The sequence below is a fragment of the Mustela erminea genome, chromosome 7 (genome assembly GCF_009829155.1).
Source record: "Mustela erminea isolate mMusErm1 chromosome 7, mMusErm1.Pri, whole genome shotgun sequence".
Classification (NCBI taxonomy): domain Eukaryota; kingdom Metazoa; phylum Chordata; class Mammalia; order Carnivora; family Mustelidae; genus Mustela; species Mustela erminea.
The window spans coordinates 94,591,513-94,606,316 of record NC_045620.1 but is presented as its reverse complement, the minus strand read 5'-3'; the positions used below and the strand labels follow the sequence as shown (position 1 = coordinate 94,606,316).

Here is a 14,804-nt window from a genome sequence, read left to right as displayed (position 1 = left end):
CAAGCATTCCTTGGACTAGTAAACTTTGTAAACTCTGCGGTCATTTTCAGGACTAAAAGGGCAAGATGGGATATGGAGAAAATACTGAGTTATTTATATTCATTGGCAGTGAGAAAGAAAGAACTTGAGTTAATAAAAATTGGCATGCTCAGGTGAGGAACATTATAATTTCTTTATGCTTGAGGGGAAACTTCATAATACACATGCATGTGCATATATGCATATGCATATATGCATATATGCTAGCACACACAAACACATTTATGTATCTTTTAAATTCTGGCAAGTAACTAGTTACTTTGAGAGCATTTAAAATATGACTGATTTTTTTTAAAAAAAAATCTATTGTCTGAATCTGATTCAATTAAAATCTATTTGTGAATAGAGCTTTCATTAGAATATGCAAATGGTAGTGGTGAAGAGTGACAGTTTCCAAGAAAGCCTGACATAGTTAATTTAGGAAAGATCTTAAATTGATGATAAGGGCTTCAATTACTTTTTTTAGAATAAGTTTACATTAGCATGTCATGGACAAAATTTTACTAAGATTCCAAATTGAAAAGTCTGACTACATTATGGTCTTAGGAATGTACAGCTTTTGACACACCCCAGTGATCTTCATGTAGTTTCAGAATTTTTCTTCTTGAGACTTGTCTGTATTCAATAAAATCTACTCATCCTAGTCTCAGGAATTACATTTATAGATAGCTTTATGCATTGGAAGTTGCTCGGTAATATTAGCATTGGGGACTTGGTGACTCATCAGAATTTTCATGTCTCTAGAGATTCATGAATCACTAAATCAAAGTGAAACACTGGCAACCTGTGTATCATCAGACAGTGGGAGTTTTGAAATATTAGTATGACTTTGGATCAGTAAAAAGCATGAAAGTGATGTTAAATATATTTTAAAATTAAAATTGCTTTTTATAGTACCAAGAGAAGTATCATTTATCAGGTCAATTTAATAAAATCTTAATATTGTTAAAATGAAAGAGAAATTATGATGGTGTTTTTCTTAGGCGCTCCATAAGCCATTAAAAATTTAGCTGTAAATTAAAGAAAGTTGCGAAAAACCACACTACTTCCTTTGGTATCAAAATCACTAGATTTTTTATAAACTGCTTTAATAAAACTCCTCAATATAAACTCCTCAATATATGCAAACACTATGATTCATACTCCTGCTAAATAGTTAAAAAAATAATGCTTTCACTGTCAAGAGAAATTAAGTCTTAAGCAAATGAGGATGTGGATAAATTATTTTTTAAGGGTAAGATGTTTGACTTTAAGTCAAATCTTATAATACTTGTAAACCTAAGGTTTGGGAGTGAAAGGACGGTAAAACTAATATGCACTAACGAATGGTTAAAGTAATGGTAAGAAAATTTTTTATAAAATCAGAAAAAAAAAATCTTGTCCAAAAATTAAGTTTGGCTAAAAGAAACACATTGAACAATAACTGATGCCTGACCAGATAAGTAGTAAACACATGCATAACTAAATAAGATTATGGTATTTAGCATTTTTTGTACAGGCTAATGAGATCTCTATATTTTAATATATAAATGATTTTATTAAATATATACAAAAGTAACTTTGAAATACAATTGTACTTAAGCAACCATGTGCAATTAAAGACCCATATATCCCACATAAATATTTCTAAAATGCTAAGATGTATATTGTATACAGATATTAAAGTAATATAAATTATACTTTTCAGTAGACACTACTTGTCCAATTCACATGTATTACCTCAAAAGAAAATATTTTGGGGAGACATTAAAACCATTTAGACATCATAATTTTGTTTCTTCTGTCATTTATCATATTTGTTTTCTGAATTTTTGGATGTCCATATCACCATCTCTTGGAAAGTTCTATTCTCTCCTTTACTTTAGTCTTTTAAATATTTACTGAATTCTCAGACCTCAGAAGGGTAAAGATATATATAATCATTAAACCTAGCAGGAAGAGTCATCTTTTTCTTTTTTTTTTAATGTAAATTCTTCTAGTAGAAGAATGTTACATTACACATTTTTATCACATTGATTTTAAAAGAAAAAATTAAAGAAAATAACTATGATATTAAAACAAAATTTCCTGTGTAAATGTATAATTGTCATTTTTACTTAATATTTCAGTGGTTGAAATCTTCAGATTCCATTGAGCCTAAAAACTAAAAAAATAATTTTTTTGCAGTATACTTAAATATTCAAAGCGAACAAGCTAAAGTGAATATAGATGGAATTGTTTAAGAAAACTGACTCTTTTTTAGGACCTCATAAGCAAATATATACTTCCAAATAGGAATGTGTAGGGTTATGAACTGATTTCACTTTTGGGTCATTTTCAAGGTTAGTGCAAAATTATATAGACATTAATTTTGGAGTAGCAAATTATTTAGACAAAGAGGAAAAATACCTGAAGTTATTTTATTTTAGAAAGACAGTTCTATTTAATTCATATTCATGGTATATTTTCATTTTAAAGGTTAACAATTTTGTTTCACTGTCTTCTTTTAAGATTAAGTATTATCAGATAAAGCACTGAAATTTCACTGATTTTTAAAAGCAAACAAGAAGCAGTCTGAGTTTAAATTCTGAGTTTAAATTGCTTGTTTTTAATTCCTCCCTCCTCTCTCAGGTCACATTTACTGAAGCATTGGTTTTTTCATTTTTTCCTAGTGATCTAATTATTTGCAAGGGTTGGAATTATTAAAAGTTGATTTCTTGTTTCTTTTAAGTAACTCCTATTAAATGTGCTTATGTTCAAAGGAAGCCCTGAAAATATTACCTGTTTCTTTCAGCATAAATTTAATTATTATGCATTTCATTATGAAGGTTTTGATATTTATAATTTTAAATTGACACCAGCATTGTTAAATATTTCTAATAAGACTTAAAAAAGGAATATAAATATAAATTAATTGTGTCTGAGTCTTTTTTAGTATGATCTCCACAGATGAAAAATTGTTATTTTCTTCTGTGTTTATAGGTCTGTAAAAGTAATAGCAGAGAGGTCAGCCTTAAAGTACTTTAGGTTGATGGTCAAACCATAGTATGGACCAAAATTGCATTGGTCCAGTGGTTAGATCAAGGGGTGAAAAGAAGGTCTAAGATATTTGAAACTGACTCACTTTACTTCTGTAATATTGGACAAGTAAATATGTATCTGACCTTTCTGTGATAAAATTTTTCCATCTATTGAACTGGGATAATAACTTTCCAACTAACTTGTTGAAATGATTAATGAGCTACTATTTGAAAACCACTCTGAACTCCTTCACAAAAAGCTTCAGTGTAAATATAAATGATTATTAGCCATAAGCCCTACTGTCTACTGAAAAATGCAAAATACATTGTGGCTGTATTATTTTCATTGTTATTATTAGTTATAATGATGGTTATAATACTCCCTGATGTAGAAACAAGTGTTGTGGTTACATTTTTACTAAAGTGAATAATAAACCTGACCTTTCAGTCCCTTGTCTGAGCTGTAATTTAGTTTGGGTACCAGACACACTAATATATAAATAATACCTCAGGATTGTAAAGTACTCCCTTGGCTGAACATTTTATTCACATTTCAAAGAAGGTAGCATTTACAGTTCTTTTATTAATATTAGCTCTAAGGAAGAAATGGGTTATAGAAACAACTTATAAATTTCCATTCTGATCAAGTATTGCCCTTCAGTTCATTTTCTTAACCAGTGGAGGCAGCTTTAGTTTTCCCCAAAGTGTTTATGCATAACAAGAAGTTAATATGTATTTTTAAGAAGACCTGAAATTTCTCTAGCAAAAATACATAATATTTAATGATTTGATGTATATAAGTGTGTATCTTGGTTTAATATAATATGGGCTCTTGTTTTTGCATAAATAGATTATTATATAATTCCTATTTTTGTCCCCATACTTGTAATATATTTTAATGTGAAATACATTTCTTTTGAAGTTTCCCCATGGAATAACACCTCCTGTGATACCATTGTGTGCTGTGAAATAGAGGACACCATTATTGCATGTCCTTAACAAAAACAAATGCCCCACAGACAAAAGACAAAATTTTATCTTCTCTGGAGAAAACAGCATGTTATTTTCATGGTGATTGGAAATGCAGAATTATTCCAAAATGAGGATTCTTCCAGTCATTGAATATGTCTATTCCAGTTATGTATTCTGGAAGTAGGGACGTAACGATAGGAGACGTCCCTAGGAATGATAGGAACCCACTGGACCCACTAGACCCACTGTGAAACGGATCTGAGCTAAAACTCCATCAATCACCATGAGCCCCTAATCTAACTCTGAGACCACAGTGATGTTTTGGATCTGCAGGAATTAGTGTCACTTCCAAGTCAAGTTCCAGTAAGCCCCCAAAACTGATTACACCACTTTGCCCAATGCATAGTCGCTTTGTTAAATAGCTGTTTCTATCTTTGGGAAAGGCTAGGAGAGAGATTTCGAGTATACATTTTGACAGTGTAGCTTTGTCTTTCTTTCCTCAAGGGGATCTGACCTTTCGTTTAAATGTTTCTGGATCTGCAAACTGGCTCAAGTCTGGGAATTGATTATGGGGCCATGGCACTGTTCTTGTGATTCAGGTTATACTTCTGTTCACTTGACCTAGATCTGACCTACTTATACTGATCAAGTAGGAATTAGTACTCAAGTACTTTTTTCCTAGGGACACCATGATCAAGTAGACAACACCACGGGTCCTTTGAGTCCAATTATTTTGATTACTACTTTGACTTTACTGTCTCTTATGGAATCTATGCCTTATCTTGTCTTTGGCAATTAAGTGCTGACACTAGGCCATTCCAGTGGGGGATCTCATTTTTCCTCTTGAAGTAGGAATGGCAGTTCAGTGGTAGCTATTTCCACTGTGATTTCTGACCTGCAACAAAGAGTGACCACAGAGTCATTAGCCCTGAACTTACTATGCTCAACCTCTTTCCCTTCCCCAGTTGCCAGATAGTCAATCCATTTCATACTCTTGCGATATGGTCTACAGAACTCTAACCAGAATTTTTTTTTTTTAATTTTTGAGAATAACTGCTTAGAGTCTAATCTTGAGATTTGAAAGGTAAAAGAATGTTATTTATAAATATAATATTTTAACCTTTTGCAAATCGTAATCTCTTTGACTCTCTGTGTTTCCTCAAATGACTGGATGATAAAAGCTGACTTTAAATCAATATTCCAAATTTATGCTTCTTTAATTTTGGCACAGCATCTTTCTTGAAAATGTATATACAATTCTCCACCAAAACAGGAAGATTGACAGAGATCATTGGCCTATAAAAATAATAGTATCCATTTCTCTTTCTCATTGTGTTTCTTACTGAAAATTTATCAGAACATAATTATTAACTACATATGCAAATACATTATTTTATCAATGACAGATATTTCTATTTTATAGATACTAAAGATAAATATTATTTAGAAATATGAGTTACAGCTTTGTGCCTTTACCTAATGTGTCATGTATTTTCCATTATTCTCTAATTATAAATGAATGCTTTTTTGAAAATGTTGAAAACATGAGGTTATTTATAAAAATAAAACAAAATAATTATCAAAAATTTTCACTATGCGCAGTGATAATACTTTTAAAATTCTGCTATTTTACTTCTACTTTATGCACAGGTAGTGTATCATGGGTGTTCATAAAATCAATTTGGCATTGAAAATTGTATGTATAGATTTATATATTGTTACTTTAAGGTTCACATTTTGTGATGAATAGAATAACGTCTTAAAATACTGTATGTTGAAACTACAGTCCTCAAATATGCCATCTTTTACTTAAGGCTTCTTTTTTGTTGGACATTTGTGCTGAGTTATTTCACTGTTGGAATAGTTCTACAGTGACCTCTTCCTGTAGGTAGAATCCTCGAAGAGAAAATGCGTAGCCAAAAGAATGAAAACTTTAAACTTCTTAAGCCATATTGCTACATTACCCTCTCAAAAATATACACCTATTTGTATTAACACATGCATTGTGTAAGATTTAACATTTCACCACATATACACCAACATTATTTGTTGTCTTTCATTAAACAAGTTGACACATTAGTTTGTAGAGTTTAGTATTTACATCTTTAACCTTAGTGCATTAGAATTTTTTGTGTGCAATATTCTGTGTTGTTGGATTTCTGATTTTGAAATATGATATATGAACAGTCCATGAGGTCAACAGTAATTTTCATTATGTTCTCTTGCATTGCTTTTATTTTTAGAAAGGCCTTTCATATCCTGTATGTAAGTAAATATTCACTCTCTTTTGATCCTTTCCCCTATAGGTTTATTTTTATACTTAATTCTTTAATATACCAAAATATCCTTTAGTATATAATGTGAAATATAGACCTGACATATTTTCCTCACTAAAGAATTAGGATTTTGTCCGTGTGTTTTGCCTAATATTAATATAAAATTTTCATATATCCATGTCATTTTTGTGGTTTCTATATTTTTACCATGGATCCACTCTCTATTCTTGTATAAGAAACACATTTTTATGCTAATATGATTTTAAGGTATATTTTAATTTTTATAAAGGAGTCTTCTACTGAATTCCACATATATTTTATAAAACTGTCTTGGTTATCTTTTTGCTATTTTTATTTGAAATAAAATTTTGCATGTCTCTCTTCCTCCCTCCCTCTCTCTCTAACCTTTTTCTTCCTGAATATATACACACATGCACATGCGCTATCACACACACATATGTACACACACATGACTGGGATTATGTGGATCTATAAATCAGTTTGGAAATAATTGATATCATATCAATTTGGAAATAGCTGTCAAAGAGAAATATTCTGGATGACATAAAAATATAGAGTTCAATTTGCATTACCTATTTTTTGCATCCCCAATAAAGATGAGTTGATTTGCTTTATTTTAAAATTTTAATGAATATATAAGATCATAAGTGTATAGAGACATATAAAATTAATATCGACATTTTGACCGAATCCATTAATTTTAGGAGACAAAGTTAATTTTTTTGAAATTGCTAGTTCAAAAATAATTTTGTAAAATACAAAATGTTTTGACTTTCTAATAGTTAAATTTCATAGTTTTCTATTTGTATTGACTAAATCTAAAATAACAAACAATTACATTGATTTTAAGCAATATTTTTGTTCCTCATTTTAATGGGACTGCCTTTTGTGTTTTTGTCCATTTTATCATTCTATTTATTCATTCACTTATCTGTTCCACAAAAATGTATTGTTTACCTACATTAATAGATATTAATGGTAGGCTCAGTGCTTGTGTTTACAATAGCATATGCAATACTTTGTTTTAGGTAAAATTATTTATCATGTTTATCATTATACTTATATTCTCATTTATAAAATACTCATTTATCAGGATGGACATTAAGTTTTATTAAATGACTTTTAGAATTTTTTTTTTCCTTTTTATGAAACATATCTTTCCCTCCCAGCTTTCAGTTGCTGGCTTTATGAATTGCATATTTTATTTCCTAATTTTCAATGTTATTTGCATTTCTGGAATTACAGCATTTCATAATATTCTTTCTTAAATCAGCTCTCATTGAGTTTAGTTTTATTTTGCTTACAGTCTTAAAATTTTTCTTAAAAGGGGAGGATATTTTCTACCAGTTGAGTTATGCTTAGTAATGTCTCTTTTTCTAGCTTTTTCTAATGTCAATATAGACACTATCTTTTCCTTGAAATTTATAAAACAGCCACTGAAAACTCCCTTTATTTTGTTCCCTTGGGGATATAATACTGAAAAAAACATAGATTTTATTCAGATTTGTTTGCCTTTTGCTGTCCTTAAATCAGAATGTTGGATTACAATTTCCTGGAAAAATGCCAATATTATTGAAAATGTAACATATATAATAATTTTTATTTTATGTAATAATTACTTATTCTTAAGCATCTTCTCTGGTCATATATTTGTTCTTTCAGTCTCTGTGGACCACCGTACTAGAAACTGTAAATGAGGCAGGTGAGTTTCTTTGATCCATACTCCTGAAATTCAGAATAAAACCCTTAGATCATTAGATATTAGATGTACTTTTCCCTTAAGAGTGTGAATTCCTTACAGATGTAAAATTTCTTTAGTCTAATTTTTTTTTTGTATTTTAGTTCTGTTTATTTTGTTCATAATTACTAAGGGTTTTTGGGTTTATTGATATTTTAAAAAGAATTGGAGGAGGGGCGCCTGGGTGGCTCAGTGGGTTAAGCCGCTGCCTTCGGCTCAGGTCATGATCTCGGGGTCCTGGGATCGAGTCCCGCATCGGGCTCTCTGCTCAGCAGGGAGCCTGCTTCCTCCTCTCTCTTGGTGCCTGCCTCTCTGCCTACTTGTGATCTTTGTCTGTCAAATAAATAAATAAAATCTTTAAAAAAAAAAAAAAAGAATTGGAGGAGACTCACCTTCAAATTTTATCAGGGTTCTTTTTCCCAAGGTATTAACATTACCTTTGTCTAAATGAATGCCTCCAGCAGTGCACTCTGATGTTCAAGTAGTTTTACCTTATCATTCTTATCTTACCTTTTACTTTCTTAAAAAGCCACTTGATTTCTTTACTCTGATCAGGGTCAGCTAAATATTTGTGTAAAGGACCAGATAGTAAATATTTTAGACTTTGCGGACAATATGTTTTCCTTCACAGCTACATAACTCTGCCATTGTAGCATGAAATCAACCATAGAAAATATGTAAAGGAAAGTCACATCTGCATTCCAATAAAACATTATTTGTAAAAACAGGTAACATGTTTTCTCATATTTTATAGTTCGCTGAGTCCTAACCTAGATCACTGTCATAGGCTTTTAAAGCCATGGGGAGTCTTACTCCTCGAAATAAACTGTATAAAAGTGTCTCCTAACTGGATATCTTCCTCTATTATTGCCCTTTCTTATTCCTCCCCTTCATGGAAAATCTTTCTGAAAGATTCTGCCTAAGTTTGCCTTTCCTCATCAATCATTTAGTTCTTCAACCCACTACAGTCTGTCATCAGAGCTGTAAGCCATCAAAATAGCTCTTGCTAAGTTTGCCACTGACTTCATTAACACTAAATTTGATGACTCTTTTATTCTTTGCTTTACCTTGATATCTTAACATTCAACACTTGGACATTCCTTTCTTCTTAAATGTTCTTCTCTTTGGAATTCTATATAGGGGCCATTCCTTTTCCATTTTATCATATTCCTTTTTCATATATGTTGTAAACTAAATATTATGTTTTCCTTGTGGCCTCATCCTTGCATTTTCTCTACACCCCTACATTCATTCTCTCTCTCTCTCTCCCTTCTCCACTCTCTTTTTCTCTTTCTGAATGAGAGAGACATATACTTTACCACTTTTTTTTTTTACTACTAATAAAGTCATTCTTTAATTGCTTGACCTTTTCTCTGAGTTCCCCATATGTATAACAATTTTCTATTGGCATCTGAATTCAAAGATCTGATACTGTAACCATTTTGCAAACCAAACCACGATCTCTTCCAAGCCTGCTTTTTTCTTTCATTGGTCCTTGTCTTGTGAATGAAACCATACATTTCTGCAAGTCAGAATCAAAGGAATCATACCTTACCCCATCCTCATCCTTATACTCCATAAAAATCCATCATGAAGTCCTCTTGATTATACATTTTAAGTATCTCTTGAATCCATCCCTTCTGTCCTCACTAGAGCCACCTTTTGGTCTTGTTTAGTCTCCCTAACTGATCTCTGGCTCCAAAGGATGTGTTCTCAACTTTACACACAGGTGCATGTTTTGAAATGAAAGCTGATCACTTCATTCTCCTCCCTAATCTAAAGCAATTTAGTGGAGTCCTGCTCTTAGAATAAAAATGAAAACACTTAACATGACTTAAAAACAATGACTAACCTGACCCTGCCTTTGCAGGTTCTTTTCACATCACACTCCCCTTGCTCTTAAGTCTCCATCGCAGGAGGCCTTCACACTCTCTACTCCCGCCTCCCTTCCTTTCCCTCTTATTTGCCGTGCTCTCTCCTTTGGCAACATCACTGTTTGAGCCTATACCGAGGTACTACTCACTCCACCTAGTTAATTTCCATTCATCAACCCCTCAAGAAGCCATTGCTAAAATTCTTGTATTGTCAAACCACAGAACTTATTCTTGGTCATCACCACTTTTTTAAAAAATAATGATTTGATGAGTATCTTCTAATTCTGTCTACTCAAGGGCAGATAATATATGACTATTTTTGTTTGACTTTATATCTCCAGTACCTCATTTCATGTCTTATATGTTTATTGAAAGAATATTTAATGAAAGAATAAATGATTGCATCCCAAATTTTACATCTCTTCATTATTTTCTCACTTTAAAAACATAGTCTCTTCTTTGAAAAGTTTCTTCATAAGTTTTTTCTGAAAAATTAGTAAGCTTATTTCATTATTTTAAGTTTAAAACTATGGATTAACTTCAGGGTATAGATTTTGAAGTAGCCCATTTTTTAATATATATCTTCCTCACTGACTTTTTTCATCAATATGCCATTTTATTATACTATTCATGTTCAATATGACAAAACATAAGGGCAAAAATGAGAAAAAATGCTTAATATAGCCTTTTTTTTTTACCATTTTCCTGGCGTATTTCTGTACTTTTGTTACATAAACAAAATTAATTTTGCAAATTATCTATAAGCTGTCATTTTTACTTTATTGTGAGCATAACTATACATTAACAACTATTCATCTACAACATAATTTTAGTTAGTGGATAGTATTGTATATGACTTTACTGTACACAAATTTTGTTTTAGTGGTGGTTTTGGCATTTTGGGAATAAAGAAACTTAAGATGGCCACTCTTACACTATGTGTTTCTACATATACTTAATGATTAAAAATTTATAATGATATTTTAAATTTTGGCAGTAATCTTTTCCAATTGACATCAAGGGTTTTTTTTTATGTTCATCACTTTACTAACAATATATATAATTTCTTACATTTGTTTGGCTTTTGTATATTTTACTTTCTGTATTTTATGTTCCCGTTCTTTGCCAATTCATAATTTTATTGATTGATTTTAAATTAGTTGGTTAATTCTTTTGCTTCTATAAACATCATAGATGGTTTTTTTCAGAGCTTGTCATTTGTCTTTTAATTATTTTAGGTGGGATTTTTTACTGTGTAATTAGAAAATTAATTTCACATATTTAAATTCTACATTTTATTTTATGGTTTCTGACTTTTTGTATGGTTAACAAAGGTTATCTCCAAAAAATATTAAATAAATAATCACTTTTATTTTCCTCTAACAGTTTCATGGTTTTATTTTTTGCATGCAAATCATTAATTCACCTAACTTTTGTTATAAAATATGTTACCCACTTTCCCAAACTCATTGGTTACTTACTCACAGATATGGAATGCTGTATTTGTGAACTTACAAAGCATTGAATACTTACAGATACATATATTGTTTTATGCATAGATATTTATATGTTATGTGCATAGATTATGTATTCACATGTTTCCATATATACAAATATATATGAATATACATTCTCTTATTAAACTTTTAATTTTCCTAATCCTTTTATTATATTGCTTAATTAATATAATAGATTAAATTATGTTTCATTATTCATATTTTAAAAATGTTTTTGGCTATCATTTTCACCCAGTTTCTATATTTAATTATAAAAGTCACTATAATTTACATATATAAAAGTGGTTCTTTCCCACTATCTTGTTTTCTTTTGCCTCTTATGCTTTCCAGAACCCTATTCTAGAAATAAATCATTGTTAACACTTTGCTCTGTATTATTCTGGATATTTTCTGTGCATATATAAATGAATACATTTTTCTTCTCAAATAATACTATACTAGCTGTACTGATTGAAGTTCTGTTTGTATGCTTTTGGATTTATTTGTTTTATGTAATATATCTTGGACATTTCCCCATGACATCAAATAAAAATCTACCTGTTTTAATTTATTAAAATGATTCTCTAGTGGTAGATAAGTGAGATGTTTGAGGTTATGGAGATGAACTCTAGAATTATTATGTCAGTACTCTAATAAAATTTCTTTGATACATTTTTTGGAATTGTGTTTTCTTAAAGAATAATCTGGAGTAAATATCTTTTAAGTTCTGAATCTTTAATCTTGGACTATGATAAAACTCTAATTTCTATTTGTGAATTAAGTGTACTGTAAAATACTAAAATATTCTGCATAAAGGAGAACATTTATTTCTCTCTATATAATAATCATTTTGTTTGTTCCCAATATGAATATAATGAGTTTTTATATTTCAGTATTCTCTTCTATCTGTTTTTTGCTCTGACCCATCTAATGCAGACTTACGTGTATATGTGAGTGGGGTTATTTTTTAATGTTCCTATTGTAATCAAAATAATAATATTCCAAATATGAATTTCAGTTGTATTCTGGTATATTTTCTTTGGTTTAATAAATAAGACATTTTTATCCATTATTTCTCAACCTTGCCAGTTGTTAAGCTTCACAGTCTTTATTTTATTGGTCAAATTTCTGAAATGATGTTGACTAATTAGGGAGCTCTGAGAGTGCTCAGGAAAGTTCTCTTCTCTCACCTCCACAGTAATTTTGAGGAGGAAATCATTACTGTGGTAGACTTGAGCCCATTCGAGGAATGTTCAGACTGACTGAGAAGTGTTTATAGTTGACAATAAGGCTCTTCTGGGGGGAAAGAGGCAATAATATAGCCTGGCAGCAGTTCTCCAATGAGTGGGAAATAGGTAAGATGCTCCTGTATCATTTTCTTTTTTAGTATTTTTTTAATTAGGTTACCTCTAGCTGTTATTATTTTCTGATTAGAGAGAACAAGGAAGCAAAAATAAGCAAGAGTTTGGGGCAAAAAGGAAGGAGGTCTGTTAAAATTTTTCTATGGATTGTATTTAATGAAGGGTTAGGGATAGGGTTAGAGCAAAAGAGGCAAGTATCCTAGGTAGTATATGAAACAGCATGTCTAGATAAGCAAGCATTAGGAATTAATGGGACTATGGAAACCTGTAGTTCACTGAGTATCTGTGGAGGCATTCAGAGTTTTAACACTTCTAGACAGATAAAATAGATTTGATCCAAAGTTCTCTTTTGGTTATCTAGTTAGAGTGATCGATTCTAGCTTTAATATGTGTGCTGCCGAAGCAAGCACCAATTCTAGCTTTAAAGGGCTGAAAGCAGTCTTTGTGATTTACCAGTTTACCAAAGCTAGGATTAAGAACTAAAACCATGGCGGAATTAGGGATCTGATGAAGCTTTTGTTGAAATCTTTATTCTCATCATGCCTTTATCTTTTTGCATCGCAGAGACACAATTAGCATCTAGCATAGCTGGGCAGACTCAGGTAAGTGTGTGGAGAGCTAGAACCAGGAAAATTTCCCTTGTTGTCTTATAAATTCTAAGGTAACTCTACTTCCCATGGACACATTTCCATAGAAAAATAGACACTCCTAATGTAGGAACTGATCCTGTAAAGGGTTTCTCAATATTCATATTCTTGATATTTGGGATAATTGGTGGTGGGGGAGATGGGGTCTGACCTGAGCTTCTTAGGAAACATGACTGTCTCCATTAGACATCAGCAGCAACTCCCTTTTTCCAGTTGTGATGGCCGACAGTGTCTCTGGATGTTGCCAAATAACTCTCTGGGGGACTGGGCAAAATCAACATGATTGAGAACCGCTAATATAGTTCAAAGAATCTGCTCTTGAAGGGGCAAGGATTACATTTCTGTAGCCTAGGAAGGTTAACTAGTGATCCAAAAACTTAAAGAGTTTGATGTCATATTTAGAAAGGGGGTGAGGGTAATCTATGCAGAGACTTATGCTCACTTCAAAATTGAGAGCATTTCTGTGTATAAGGTTTTAATAAAGTGGTGTCGGGATTTTGCTGATGATAAGAATAGCATGCTTTGCTTTATTGTGACTCTTAGCTAAGGTTAAAGTACTAACAAATTACAATAAATAAAAATATTCTAGGAAAGATAGAAAGAGAATGAGGGAGAGAAATGAAGGAAGGGGAAAAGAAAAGGTAGGAGGGAAAGAGAGAACAAAAGAGGGAAAGAGAATGAAAGAAAGAAAGGTGAAGAAAAAAAAGAAAAATGAAGAAAGAGAAAGAGAAAAAAATGGTTTTGTTACCACCATAGTAGTACTGCAGGCCGAGAGAATTTTGCATGAAGAGAAACAATGGTGGGAGAACTTAATACATGATAGGAAAAAAAACATATCTTCCCAGAAATTTACTGAGTAATTGGGTTTAGGAAACACAAATAGCACCCATCAGGCATAAGAATATTTAATGTTTGTTAGTCATCAGTGAATTTAAGGCCATGACTATGTTTGTTTATCTATGTACAGAAAGGAGGAAAACCGTAATAAGGTTTGTACACTTATTTCAATGAGGAAGAGCTGCAAAGCAGGAATCAAGGGGAAACTGAAAAGCAGATAAAAAGTTTTCAGTATACCAGATGAAAATGCATAGGAAGAAACTAGCCTCAGGAAGAACTTGGGGACTGACAGACATTTCTGTAATTTTCTGCAATCTCTAAGAAGATGGTTTCTCAGATGACTTGATCTATTGGAGGAAGCAATTTTCACGGATGGTAGGATTTTCTCCTATTATATGGGAGAGATACGGTTAAACTCTTGATGAAAGATTTCTTCCAATTGAGTTTTAGGTTCATGAGTAATGAAATTTGAACAAATGTCATGGACTGACTTGTACCATGGAAAGGCTGAAATTAAAAATAAAATGATTTTTTTTCCCCCTTA

At 31.4% G+C, this 14,804-nt stretch overlaps 1 protein-coding gene across 3 annotated transcripts in view; it reads left to right on the top strand.

The window, feature by feature from the left end:
* LRRTM4 (leucine rich repeat transmembrane neuronal 4) overlaps positions 1–14,804 on the top strand; it is a 700,608-nt gene that overhangs the window by 8,911 nt on the left and 676,893 nt on the right. The window lies entirely within an intron of this gene.